Source organism: Limulus polyphemus, unplaced genomic scaffold, assembly GCF_000517525.1.
Source record: "Limulus polyphemus unplaced genomic scaffold, Limulus_polyphemus-2.1.2 Scaffold78, whole genome shotgun sequence".
Lineage (NCBI taxonomy): Eukaryota > Metazoa > Arthropoda > Merostomata > Xiphosura > Limulidae > Limulus > Limulus polyphemus.
In genome coordinates, this window is record NW_013665688.1 from 875,757 (window position 1) to 890,376 (window position 14,620).

General features: G+C 32.8%; 1 protein-coding gene across 1 annotated transcript in view; it reads left to right on the top strand.

Annotated features, from left to right (window-relative positions):
• LOC111087846 overlaps window positions 1-10,595 on the top strand; it is a 229,712-nt gene extending 219,117 nt beyond the window's left edge. Inside the window, exon 5 of the transcript XR_002612472.1 lies at window positions 8,934-10,595. The gene's annotated coding sequence lies outside the window, so the exon portion shown is untranslated. The remainder of the gene's footprint in view (window positions 1-8,933) is intronic.
• Window positions 10,596-14,620: the final 4,025 nt, after the last annotated feature.

Consider the following 14,620-nt stretch of genomic DNA (forward strand, 5'->3'; position numbering starts at 1 on the left):
ATTCGAACCCGCGACCCTCAGATTGCGAGTCGAGTGCCTTAACCACTTGGCCATGCCGGGCCCAACGCGGATGGAGCCTTTGTGTAGCTTTGCGCGAATATTCGAAACAAACAAAAGATTTTCTTCCTGTAGTTCATCAAAAAAAATATTGGGTGTATTTCTCTCATGTCCGTATAGTATTTTTTTATACAGCTCGTTTTGATATTATAAACCGAAAACTTTTATTTTATTGACCAGAAGGCCTGTAGCATAGTCACCAGAATGTTTTCGATATTGGCATATTGATTTCATATTTCTGCTCCCTAGCTTTTTTTTTTGTATATCTTAACCAAAAGTATTCCTTTGTTTACCCTAGGAACAACAAAAATTATTTTCTTCACTGAAATTTACATTGTAGATAAAAAAAGAAATTAATAAACGAATAGAATATTATTATCATCACATGTATTTTTTAAATGCATTTATGTATAATTGTATTGCTGAGAACACTAATAATCTTTAGTTAACACCAGTTGCAATAAATGTGTTGTTTTTCATATAGATCTTATCAGTTTTTTTATTTCCCTCTTTGATTATTGATGGTTCTTTTATTCAAATATAAACATAATTATTAATCATAATGTTATGCTCACATTCAGCAAATTCTTGGATCTGGGAAAACTAATCAGCTGAATTTTACAGTGAATAATTACCTGCGTTGTCCGAACATGGAAGGGAAAGTTCTTATTAGCTGCAGAAGGTCTTGTTAAAACCTGTAAAATGAAAACCTTGAATTGTATTTTGACCCTGCAGAAAAATACCCAAATTCATAAAAATTTAAATACATTGAAAAATATTAATAATTACACAGGCCTGCAAATTCATAAAAGTTGTTTTGGTTTTAATAATATATTTTCCATAATTCAGCTATGCAGAATTCGAAAATAATAATTTTTTTTTTCTATCATGTAAAGAGGTTTTACAAATCGGTAAGAAAAAAAAAACTCTTACTTAGATCAAATTATTATTTCGTTTACCACAATTAACATTTTCTATTATTATGTTCGTTAACAAAAATACAAACTGAAGAAAAGGGAAGAACATTAATGTCAAACGAATATGCAGCCTCATTCATCCTGATTTTTTTATAAAGAAATCTACGTCTTTTAGTCTCAAACTGACTCCCAGTGGCATAGCGGTATGTCTGTGGACTTACAACGCAAGAAACCGAGTTTCGATACCCGTGGTGGGCAGAACACAGATAGTCCATTGTGTAGCTTAAGCTTAAATTCATAAAAGAAAGCAAGTCTCAAAATTACGGGTTGTGGTCTTTCATTTAGGTATTCTGTTATGACGTGCCCCCCCAGTGGTACAGTGGTATGTCTGCGGACTTGTAACGCTAAAAACCGGGTTTCGATACCCGTGGTGGGCAGAGCACAGATAGCCCCTTGTGTAGCTTTGTGCTTAACTACAAACAAACAAACCGTTATGACGTTTTGTGAAAAATTGATATCATTTTCTGATTCAGCGTACAGGAATTATTGTAGAACATGTAAAATATTCAAGACAATAAAATCATCGCAGGCCTGTGTAATTAGTCATTTTCAATAATATATATATGTGTATTTAGAAATATGTAACGGTGGATCATAAAACAAGACAATTAAGTACTATTAAAGGATAAAACACTGGAAGATACTAACTTTAATTTGAGCGAAAGGATAAAGCGCAAATTGAATGTGTATGCTGTGAGTTTTCTTTAATATTTCTCCACACGTCAAGCAATAGAAAATCCAATAAACATCCCTTAAGTTGTAACAACATAAAAGATGTTTCAGGGAAAACAAAAATCATAGTAATACCATCAGAGTTGTATCTTATCGCTATCATACTAGTGAACAAACACTACAAGATGCCCTTACTTGCAGCATTTAAAATGTTCACGTATCTATCTGTAAAACCTCTGAAAAGTATAAAGGGGCACTCTTTTCTTTAACGAGTAAAGAACGAAATGATGAAAAGATAGACAAGCTTCTTAAATGTCACATATTACACAACACCTCACCTTTAATTCTCAAGCTATTTTGAAAATATGGTGTTTATGCTGTAAACAACTGAGTAATGTTTTTTTAAATAAAAAGCCTGCTAATAAACTAGGAGAGGGAAAACGCTTTGATCCAATTAACTTGCATGGTGCAAGAAGTCCTGTTCTATGAACCTAACGATTTTTGGCATACTGTTCTGAAAAGCGTAATATTTATTTTGCACTATAAATAAGTGAAGTAAGATGCCTTATTTTACCATGTTTTACCTTAGAGATTACTTAACACGTTGTAATACAAATTTTAAAGTGTATTAATCGTAATGTATTATAAAGTGCAATGTTTTCTAAGTAGTTTGCTTTATAAACTTTGTTTATTATTTCGCTCCCAGTTCTATGCAAACCAGTCATGAAAATATGGTTTACCTGTTGTTTCTCAAACGAACTCGTACTACGCCGAACTCTGTCGATACCCAACATTAGCACAACGACGACAAAATACTGAAATATTAAAAATTAAATAAATCTCAAATATTGTAATTGTTAATATACGGATTTTACATTCTACTGTAAAATTTATTATAGAAAGAGAAACGTAATTATGTATTTTATACAGAGGTTTTGTTTATTTCTTTGTGTGTTTTTAAGTGCAAAGCTACACAATGGACTATCTGCGATGTGTCCACTACGGGTATCGAATCCCAAGTTGTAGTATTATAAGCCATCGGGGAGAGGTGGAGACACTTTATACAAAGGGAGCAGAAAAAGTTGATTTTGGATACTGCAAAGCTAAGAGTAATATAAATACAAATCGTTTGTTAGGTTGACGACTGTAAAAAAAAAAATATTCCAAAACACTTAGACTAAAACACCACATGGGACTAAATCCATAAAATGTAAATGCATAGAATTTGCATAATTTCTAATTATTTCATTTAGATGTTTTGAAATGTACATACTCACGGAATAAATAAAAGCAGTTATAGATCATGAAATTAATTTTCTATAAAAAATAAACAAAAATTTTTATTACGTTAATTCACAAACCTTTAAACGTTTTCATTAGTCTGATGAAACTATTGAGCATTTCAAAACGGATATTTATAATGCTAAAAATCGAATTTCGATACCTATGGTAAGCACAGCACAGATAGCCCATCGTTTAGCTTTGTGCTTAACAATAAAAAGTTAACATGGATATCATAAATGTAAAAAAAAAATACAATACTGTTTGTTTCAATCTGCTGCTAATAAGCGCTATATGAATAAACTGCGTAAAATAACCATTAAATATTTTCCTGTCGATAATACTTCTATAGTAAATTCAATAATTTAACTAAAAATTATGGTTTATCACCAAGAGCTCTGGAAAATAAGCTCATAAACGTGAGTCTTGGAGTAACTGTAGCTTCATTCATAGAAACTTGACGAAAGTGTGCATTTTAGTAGCACTGTAGTAAACATATGCGCATTATATTTATATGATACATGCATTATACTACTTACCACTTTATAAAAATGATACAAGCAATTCTATTAAATAAAAAATATAATTGTGGACATTTTCATGAGGCTAATCGAAGCACTTGACGTTTTTAGATAAATACTTCGTTTAAAGGTATAGTAAAGCAGAACAAACATAACATGGTAGTTTCTTCTCCAATTTAATTTTCTACAGAAACTTTGCATGTGTTACCGTTTACTCTCTGTACTTTCCATTAAATAGAGAAAAGTAAGAATACGTCTTCATAGAAAACGATTCTGATGTTATGGAAAGAATACCAGAATTTGTATCGAAATATTTGTTTTCAAAATCACTACTTACAAACTCAGTTACATCGTGTTATTTTTAAAAGGAAACTACTTGGGAAATTCGTTATATTTAAATATTTCACTATAAAAACAGAGCTCGTACGGTAAAGACGTGTTATTATTAATCTAATCGAAAACACCTTAGGTGTGCGGCCCAAAATGGATGAATGAATACTTGCTGCAAAATTCTTATCAATGCTATAAGTGTAGCTACCAATTTAAACGCCAATTTTGATTTCCTCCCTTTACGTCGCACGCTGAATTCTTTTTGGCCACACCAATTTTTTTTTTTTTTACACCCAGGGTATTTTTGATGAGACATTATGGCTTTTTGTCAATACACACCAACATACCAAAGTAAGTAATAAAGTGCCGCTCGATAGTAACCAATATTAGCTTTAGGATCGCAACCCTGTTATTCGGAACAGACCTTTACTTTACAGAATCAACCAGATTCTTTAAAATATTTGGTGGTAGTTTCCCTCTCTAAAGCAGTGTTAATAGCTTCCTTTATAGTAACGCCATGGAATTTAGATTAACAGTTTCTTGTCATCACCCCCATGCAATCGGTACTGCTTTATCAAGCATCATTATTTATGTTAATTTCTTAAGCTAATATCATGTGACGCTGGACGCTCTTTAATTAGGATAATTTCAGAAAATTTAATAAATTTGTGCTGAAAAGTTAACAATGAATAATCAATAATAACCGTCCACCCGTATGATTCTTTTGAAACTTGAGCTAGAAACTGCTAATCTAGTTTGCTTGGCCTAACCAATACTTACGTATCTGCACGTCTTTTCACCCTATAGTTTTGCTGCTCTAAATCAGCAGTCTTTAACCTGAATGACAAGAAACTAAAAACGGTCCACTTTTATTCTTAGTTGAAACTGTAGTAAAAATGTTAGACCGATAGCTCATGTAACTTTTTGCGTAGGCGTGCGCAAACATTTTCGTCAAATTTGAGCAGTTTTTGTTGAATAATATTGCATATGTCGCTTATATTTACACCAAACGAAACTCCTAATTGTAGGTTGTGAAGTTCTATCAGTGTACCAAATTTGAAAAAAATTCATAAAAGTTAAGTACGTTTTTTTAAAGTTTCCGTACTTTTGGTGCGAAGGGAAATAAAGGAAGAAAATCAAAATTGGAGATGTTATATCTCAGGTATTTCTTAATGAGTTCATTAGAGCACATCCACTGAAAATTTTTGTAGTTTGGATTAACCACAGTCCGAGCTACAGAAGGTGGAAAATCGCTAAACTATCACTCCTGTTAATAACACACGTGTCCTGTAGTGTGTCTTGATTGATTACACCTCAATATTTTGTATTATACGTAAAACTTTAAATAAAAAATGCATTTATTCATATCGTGTATAGTTGTGAATGACAATACATTTTCTATGCCTTATTAGCTACTTTCTGCATATAATTTTCAAGCATTTAAGTGGTTAAAGGTTAAACCATTTAACTGTGAGCTTTTCATAAAGACATAAAAAAAGAGCGGCTTACAGGTTGAAGATCAGAAGTGGTGTAACCGAATTTTATTGATTTATTCTTGGTTTCAGATTACAATTAAATAGTTTACACTAAAGGTTCTTTGCATAATGAAAATTCTAGCTTAGTCAAAAGCTCAAACTAAAGAAGAACAATTAAGGATTTGAGAGATTCTGGTAATCGCGAACCTGAAGCTAAGAATTAGTTCAACAACAATCGACGATATTTCTTCTTCTCAAGCTGTATACCTGTCTATTTTTCATGTGCTAGTTATTGTTTATTAGAGTGCCCATTTAATTTTGTATCTTATCGATAAAAATTTGTTACGTAATTCTAAAGATTATGTTGTTATTTTTATCAAAATATAACTGATTGTTAAAACATTTAGGAATAGTGTAACGGCAAAATGTGAAAACTTTTTTTCGAAGTCCTTCAAAAGAGCTATAGTCTTAAACCATAACTAAAGTTTTAGTTTGAAATTTTTATATATTTTTTTTCTTCTCGTTATTTGCAATATAAATAACTTTATCCGTCCGTACTGACTTCAAATTCCAAAAAACAAATCTGTGATCAAAATCACATATGAATCATGAAGACTAATCCGTAATTCAATAAGAATTATATTAACTTTGATCTAATCAAAAGCTAGTCTCCTGAATATTTTTTGCTGTGGTCAAGGACGCGTCAACTAATACCAAGATATAGTTGGATGTACAAATTCTAATACCGATGCGCCACATGAATTATTAAACTAATTATCATGTCAGGCACTCCGTGACCTATCTATTTCTCTCTTGTGCCCAGTCCTTTCCTTTAGGTTAGAATTTTTTTTACTGCAGAATACATCATAAAACTATGTGAAAAAGTAAAGCAATCCTACAACTTAAAGTGTAAAGATATATTTTCAGAAAAAAGGTCATTTACAAACATGGAACAGAAAATGCAAGAAAGAATCACATAAAAGCTGAAAATATACTTCACGCCAAAAAGTAATTTAGTCCGCTACGACTTATAACACACTACAATTCGTTTACTTAGAACTTTGTTGAGAAGAAAAATGTCATTAAATTTACTGATATTAAAACATGAATGTATATTTATAACTGAAGAGGTTTTGTTTAAGGTTCGTTTATAAAGAACTTAACACGCTAAGCCTAGTTTTGCGCTAAGTAACAGAATAAATAATACCCATTAAGTTCAGTAATTTATCAAATAATTTACTCAAAGTTCTGTATTTAAAAGTTTTCTATCTGTATATGTGTGTGTGTGTGTGTGTGTGTGTGTAAATGATGTTTCAAGTACAAAACTAGAGGTCTAAATGATGATCGATTCACTGTACCCGCATACAAAGATAATATAAACATAAATAAATGAGGACAAAGTGTACAATTAAATTCAGATTAATTATACAAAAACAGATAAAGTGTACATACACATTAAATATCAATAAAAAGAACTTGAGTATAATAGGCAAAAGAATTGGAAGATAAAGACTGAAAAAAGTATTGATAAAGCGAGAAGTCAGAGTGGGTAAGTATACATATAGACAGAGATGAGGAGATAAAAACAGTTACAAAGAAATTGTGGATAAAGGCAGATAAATGTGAAAGTATAAAGACAGAGGCAGACAAATACAAAGATATAGAGTCAGTAAAGACCGTGTTTGAGATTGTTTTAGAATTTTCGTGCAAATTACACAAATTACTATCCATGCATAACCGTTCCTAATTTTGAACTGATAAAGGGCAAGTAGATAGTCAATAGCACCCGCCGTGAACTCTTAAACTACTCTTGTCTGACCGAATAGACCCGGCATGGCCAGGTGGTAAAGGCACTTGACTCACACTCTCAGGGTCGCGGGTTCGAATCCCTGTCCCACCAAACATGCTGGCCCTTTCAGCTATGGGGGCGTTATGATGTGACAATCAATTCCACTATTCGTTGGTAAAAGAGTAGCCCAAGAGTTGGCGGTGGGTGGTGATGACTAGCTGCCTTCCTTCTAGTCTTTCACTGCTAAATTAGGGACGGCTAGATCAGATATCCCTCGTTTATCTGTGCGCGAAAACCAAAAACAAACGCGATTTTTTACCAATGAGTCGCGAACAATGAATCGTCGGGTTCAAAACTTGCCCGGTACCAGTTTACATGTGTACTTCTTTAAAAAATGCTTACGTCACAAAGCGGGGTACCACGCTTAAAGTTTGTTTTTTTTATAGTTAAAACATCAAACTTATTTCTTGCAGAATTCACTCTAAAAACGATATTTGAATGTAACTTCAACAACATACGTTATATTCGTCAGACAATATAGTCTCAATGATATGCACACAATTAGGGCTGTCGTTCAGTTCTTACTGTCAGTTCAAAACCTCGCAACTGATATGTAGTTTCTCATTTGGTCTCTAGAGATAAGTTCAGACCTCGTAAACATATACAGCCACACATACGAACAACCGAGTTACGGAACTATGTTTGTATCCGATGCCTGGGAGTGTGAATCCAATACAATTGCTTCCACACTAATCAGTCACGGACCGACACGGGAATAATGCGGACAAATTGAAACTACGCGGCTGGAGTAAAACTTTGTCCCTCTTGAAGGGAGCAGGTAATGTCCCAGCTTGCCAGAGATCGCCAGACCGTGTACTCCCCGATATGTTAGGTTTTTTGTCTACTTTGGTTATCTGCACATATTCATACTGCACGTGTAATGATCAATCAAAGTAGAGACTAAGGTGATGGCGACAGGATGGAAACGAAACGACATACTCATCTAAACGTCACATCCGCCGGTGTGAAGTGAAAACTGTTTTCCCATAACATTAAAATGACCACTACAATGACAACACTAAAACGTTCACAGTGTAACTATAGTAGAAACACCAAAATTTACCAGTAATTTATGTGCATAAATTGACAAACAAAAATGTACATTGAGAGCTAAAACAAGTATGATTACAGTGATAATTGCACTAACAAGAAATATTCAGTTCCTTCATACGGCAAACCAGTAAAATAATAAAATGCGTTTTCTGGTAGTATACTTTACATGCTGTTTATTAATGCAGCATGTGAAGTATATGTAGAAATCATTGTTTGTTATTAATGCAGCATGTGAAGTATATGTAGAAATCATTGTTTGTTATTAATTGAACAATGATTAATTCGGTATATTATTCATATGCTGGATTATTAATAAACAACGATTTTTTGTATATACTTCACAAGCTGGATTCATAATAAACAACGATGTTTGTATATACTTCACAAGCTGGATTAACAATAAACAAATTTTATACGATAAAGTGTTTTAAATGGACCCAGAACTTAATATTTAAGGAAAATCTAATAAACACGTCATAAATTATGGTAAATTCAACGAGCTTTCCACTAAAATAGTTTTGCATTGCTTGCCTGTTTTGATCCTTCTAATGAGCTACTACCAAAGATAGCTTATGTTTTATTCAAATACAAATCTTTCTACACAAATGTGGGTTTAACGTTTTGTTTGCGTTTTAACATAAAAAAATGATTGAGTAGATTACTTTATTTAAACCACCTCACGAATTTATGATAGTTTTTTTTATGTTCTTTCCTTTAGGATAGAGTATGGATTGTCAGTGTTATGACAGATGACGTCTGAACATTGAAACAGAGTTTGTTTATAAAACTTCTTGTAGAAAAGCATATAGGTAAGGAAACTAAAGAAAAATTCCATTAACATTTAAAGCATCTGTAGAACTCTACTATTCTAAGTATAAACTTAGAAGGTTTTCATCTAGAACTCAAGGCTTCTTGTCTACAACAACTGCAGCCTAAAAACTAGCTGGGATCAATACACTCCAGTGGCAGCCCATTAATCACAAGGCTGCAGTGCTACCATCTTCAGGAAGTGGAAAGAAGATAAAGTTTTTACTTTGCTTGACACTACTGAAACCTAGACCAACGATGTTGGATCTAGAAAAGAAAGGAAAAAGAGAGTCGTAAAAGAAACAACATCGTTATTTTTGCTTTCAGTTTCTGTGGACTTTATGCTCTATTCTCGAGGCGTAGTGGTCTGTTAACAGTCGCAAAGATTGTCACTCACAAGCTGCATAAAGTATAAACAGGCTATTTTCTCATGTTATAAACAACAGCTTTACCACCGTTTAGATTTTTTCATAACCTCTGTCATAAATAAATTACAAAACAATCAAGCTGACGAAAACATTCTATGAGAATAAGATCAAACAATAGCTACAAGCAAAGTAAAACTGGCAAGCGTTACCAATTCCACTAACTTTGCATGAAGGCAAAGGATTTTAACATATTTGCAATCTTGAAATGATGTTTGATTCTAAAAATTCGGATTACGTACCGAGCCTTTATAATATTTTAAATGAATTCTAACAACATACTTAGATCATATTCTGTCATTATGATTACGTACCGAGCCTTTATAATATTTTAAATGAATTCTAACAACATACTTAGATCATATTCTGTCATTTAAATCCTTCCGCTAGAAAACATTTGGTGTTTCAGAATTTGCATCTTCGCCAAAACCTTTAGTTCTCAGTACAGAAAGATAGAATTGTGTAGTATTCATCGTTAACAAATCGTGGCGTAGCAATAAATTTTATTGAGTTATGATAAATGCTAATTTTTGTTCAAACATATCGACTATGCATCTTTCATGAAACGTACCATAAATTAAATACTGTTTTCTGTATAGAGTTCATAAACTATTCGTGGCATCTTATTTTTTAAAGCTCGTTTGAGTAGTTCGTGATTACGTTGTTGAAGTATCATTTGATATGTATGCCCAAAACTGCAGAACTACAAAAACCTGGTTCCAGCTATAATAAGACTGCCTAAATATAACAATACCTCTTTGATCCACAAAGAAATGTGCTCATTTTCTGCACTTCTAATGAGATATATTTAAAATAACAGACTTTCTCGAGTATTGTACTCCAAAGCATGTAGAAGCGTGTTCAGGTTTGACCTCAGCAATGGTCTTACTGTATTCCTTTTGTTAAGAGCCTTCTTATTTGTAGTCGAAAGTTCTCTTAGCCACATTAAAAACAGATATATTCGCTTTTAAGGAAAAACAATCCTACCTTTCCAGTCAAAGCAACTTTCAGTGTTAACGCGAAGATTGCCAATGGGGTCCATATATGTATCATGTTGCTTGAGGGTCCAATGATCTTCTTAGTTTTACAATCCCTAATAACACGTGAGTAACAAATAACAACAATTAATCCTACTAATTACTATTGTATTTCCCCCCTCCCCCAGGTATTTTACTTCAAAAATGAACGATTTCGCCCTATCTGTTTTTTTTTCTTCTTCTTTTTTATCGGCTCTTTATATAAAGTATTAAATTAAACTCATTTTGTGCCTGATAGATACAAGGAACCGGTGCTTAACTTCGGTTTCCTGTGGAACAGGGGGATGAGAATGTTTTCACATTCTCTTTGGACATATAAAATCACTCAATCGTGTACATAAGCTAAAACTCTTTTTAAGTATTTTGGTTGTAAAATGAATTCTGGATTGATCCTACAGATAAACGAAAAACTATACGAAAGCCCAAAAACAAGTAGTGAAATGACATTAAACCTAGTACCTAGTCTTGATTTTGTTTATTAGTTTAAATGCCCTCACTACTAGGCCAGAAATATCGTATAATCACAGGCAAGAATATTTCTGAAAAGTGAAAAAAGCAATGTAAAGTTCAATCTACATTCAGTGTTCATCAATCATATTTCTATTAAGAAATCCCCTTCCCAGGTCGATCGTAATTAAACTCCTTCAGTGAATTACTCGAGATTAGTAGTGTTTTGTTGCTGTTTTTTCAGTCACATTTTCTTAAACAATCGTACCAGTAATAAAATTATGTTAGATCTAAAACCAAGTCTTTTTTTTTTTCGTACTAGAATACAGTTTTTAGCATTTTCATATTTCGAGATAATTTTAATGTCATAAACCTTATAAAATAATTAGTATTTTAATAAATATAATGTTCAGGACTTTTGTAATCATTACGTATAATTTCCACTTTAGCATGTTTATAAGAAATTATTTTGAAGTTGTCACTTATAAACGATGCAAGTTATTGTTCTGCAAATAATCACACAGAGTAGCCCGGCATGGCCAGGTGGTTAGGGCACTCGACTCGCAATCTGCGGGTCGCGGGTTCGAATCCCCGTCACACCAAACATGCTCGCCCTTTCAGCCGTGGGGGCGTTATAATGTGACGGTCAATCCCACTATTCGTTGGTAAAAGAGTAGCCCAAAAGTTGGCGGTGGGTGGTGATGACTAGCTGCCTTCCCTCTAGTCTTACACTGCTAAATTAGGGACGGCTAGCGCAGATAGCCCTCGTGTAGCTTTGGGCGAAATTCAAAAACAAACACACAGAGTAATCAGTTTTCTTTTATCACGGTTTAACGTACGGATAGAATAATAATTTTAATTAAAAATATATATTTTGTATAATTGTTTCAGAATACTCACCGTTGTAAGGTATAATAGTATATAGGAATTATTAAGATAGAAAGTTAATCTTCTTGTCATTTGACTTATTATTACCCTTATATATAAAATAATCATATTTTAGGCTAAGTGGATTCCAAGTTACGAACATCTATCTGGCAAGTTGACAGTACAGTGCCGTACTTGTCATCTACCTATGGTGTTACGAGGTTGGTGAACATTTTTCACGACCTGGATTGTTTTGTTTTTTCAGCATTGTGCCGTCCCATTTTGAAGCCCGTCAAGTTTGATCCAATTTGAGTTAAAAGAATGTATCTCTCATATGTGCGCTTCCTTACTCACCAACTTGTGTCTAAAATATGTGTCTGAAATAGAATCAAACCAAGGTTTCAATGTAGCCAGCAAGAAAACCATTTGACCCTTATAAAACTAGCAAAAATGCGCTTAAAAATTAATAACAATAAAATAAACAATTTGATGAAAACTGGAAATACAAAAACGATTACAACAGTTGAAAAGAGAAGGAAAATGGTTTCGGTCAAACGACCTTCACTGGAATCTCCTATAAAAGTTTACGTATTCCCATCCTTTTATGGTAATCTGCAAATCATTTAGAAAATATGTTAATAAGAGGTTGTCTCGAAATGTATATGCTTTAGCATCAAAATGTTAAACGCGCTATATAAAACTTTCGGTGTTTGTACGTTATTGTCTTCTCTCAAAAGCGCGAAAGTTTGATTTACGCGTTTTATATTGAAATATCATAAATATCGTACTATAAAGCTGAATGATTTATCAAAACATAATATTTTGAAAAAAAAAAGTAAATTCTGAAAAAAAAAGATTAAAACCGTCATGGCCTTTGAGATCGCTTTGAAAATATGAAGCGCAAGCACAGGAAAAATGCAAAGGTTAAACGTTCATTGGCGTTTTCTAAAATATCACACTGAAAACGAAATAGTAATTCTGGTATGGATGAAAATGTCAACTTTGCCTGAGAAATAATAATCAATATTGACCTATGAAAAATATGCATTTGAAGCTAATGAACATTTACGAGAGCAAAGTGCAATAACTATCACTATATATTATTTAGTTTACTTGAAAACAGAAATTATATATATAAATAAACAGAAAACAATCCAAGGGATGTTGAAAACAGTGGCGTAGCAAGGGTATGAAAGACCAAGATTTTATTGTGGATCCATCTGTCCACAAGAGTTAAATCATAAAATCAGTGTTTTGAGCCTCTCTAATTTTGAAAATTAAAATTTCAACACTTATAAGCATACTTTATTTATAATATCTTATTCAAGAAAAAAAAACATCGTGTACTCTGGTTTACACAGTTATATTTTCCAGTATAGTTAAAAATATGTTACCGAATTTGTAGAAGAATCTATAGACAGGATATTTGGGGAAAAGATCTACTTCATTTCCATAAAGGAAACATCTAATCACGCTTATGCAAATACAAAAAGGAGAAACCGATCTATACTTGTCGTTTGACTTTCATGTGGAATGGTTAGTCGAAAATAACAGTAAATGTGAAGTTAGTTTGAACTTTTTATGTAAATCTAAAAAAAAAAGTTTTCCTCAAAAGATACATTGGAAATAACGTACGACTCGTATCAAACATCTTTGAATAAGCAGAAACTGATTTTGACTCAGTTTTCTGAAAGTTTTTATTTGTAAGTGCTGCCGTTTTTTTTAGGTTTTTGAGGTTATACCAGAATTATATAACTAGTGAAAAACTTCGCAATTCACCTTGTTACTCCTACTTCAATGCAATTCGTTTCTTAAGGCTGTTAATAGTCTAGGCATTATATAATTAATGCCTAACGTACTCGAAACCCCTTAATTACAGAATTGAGGAAAACAAAGACACTTGTACGTTTCACAAATATTTCATTTATTGCGACCATGGTTTCGTAAGGAAAGATATAATTGGGTGTTATGTGGCGCAAATCAAACACAGAATGTTACAAAAGCACAGTATCAAAGAATGCAACGTGCTGATGACATCACTTTCATTCGGTAACTTTTTTTGTAAGTTTATTTGTAAAATAAAAATCATGTGAAAAATATAGTAACAGATAAACCAATAACGATTTACCTGGATTCCTAAAAAGGCTTCTCCGTGACTTTGTTACAACTAGAATTAACTTTTTTCTTAGTATTTAGGGGCCTATACATTTACGTGACCTGCGTGATTTTTACGTAAAATCCACATGTTTTTGGTCACAAATGTAAGGTCTTTTGGTTCCCAATACTTCGCCAGCTTTCGCCATTTAAACCATAACATTTAAAGTCTTATACTGCACATAAAAACACTGAAGTGTTTCAAAATAAAAAAAAAAAAAACTTACTTTTTTCTCCAATCGTCCAGCCCAATTGACAAGTTATGATAATAAACGAAAGGCCACTCAGATAGATAGATCTGAAATGCCGTTTTATACCCTTCTGATTTGAAATTCGAAATCGATAAACTAAGAAGGATGCGAAAAGCATCTTCAATTTACATTATTTTATAATAAAAGTTAGGCTTAAAGATATTTACATGTTTTCAATTTCACAAGACAAGTGGAAACATCGCAAGCTTCTCTGTTGAGCACTTAATCACCGTTAATCACACACACAAATAATAATACAAACACGAGAAATGCCCCGAGCACTTTCGGGGGAGTGGGAGGGTTCTTCATCACGAGAAATGTGTAATGAAAAGCGGTCCACACTTCAAAAGTCCTCGATCCTATTGGATATCTTTATAGCATTGGTTATGGAAACCGCAAGTGTAGAAGTAAAAATAT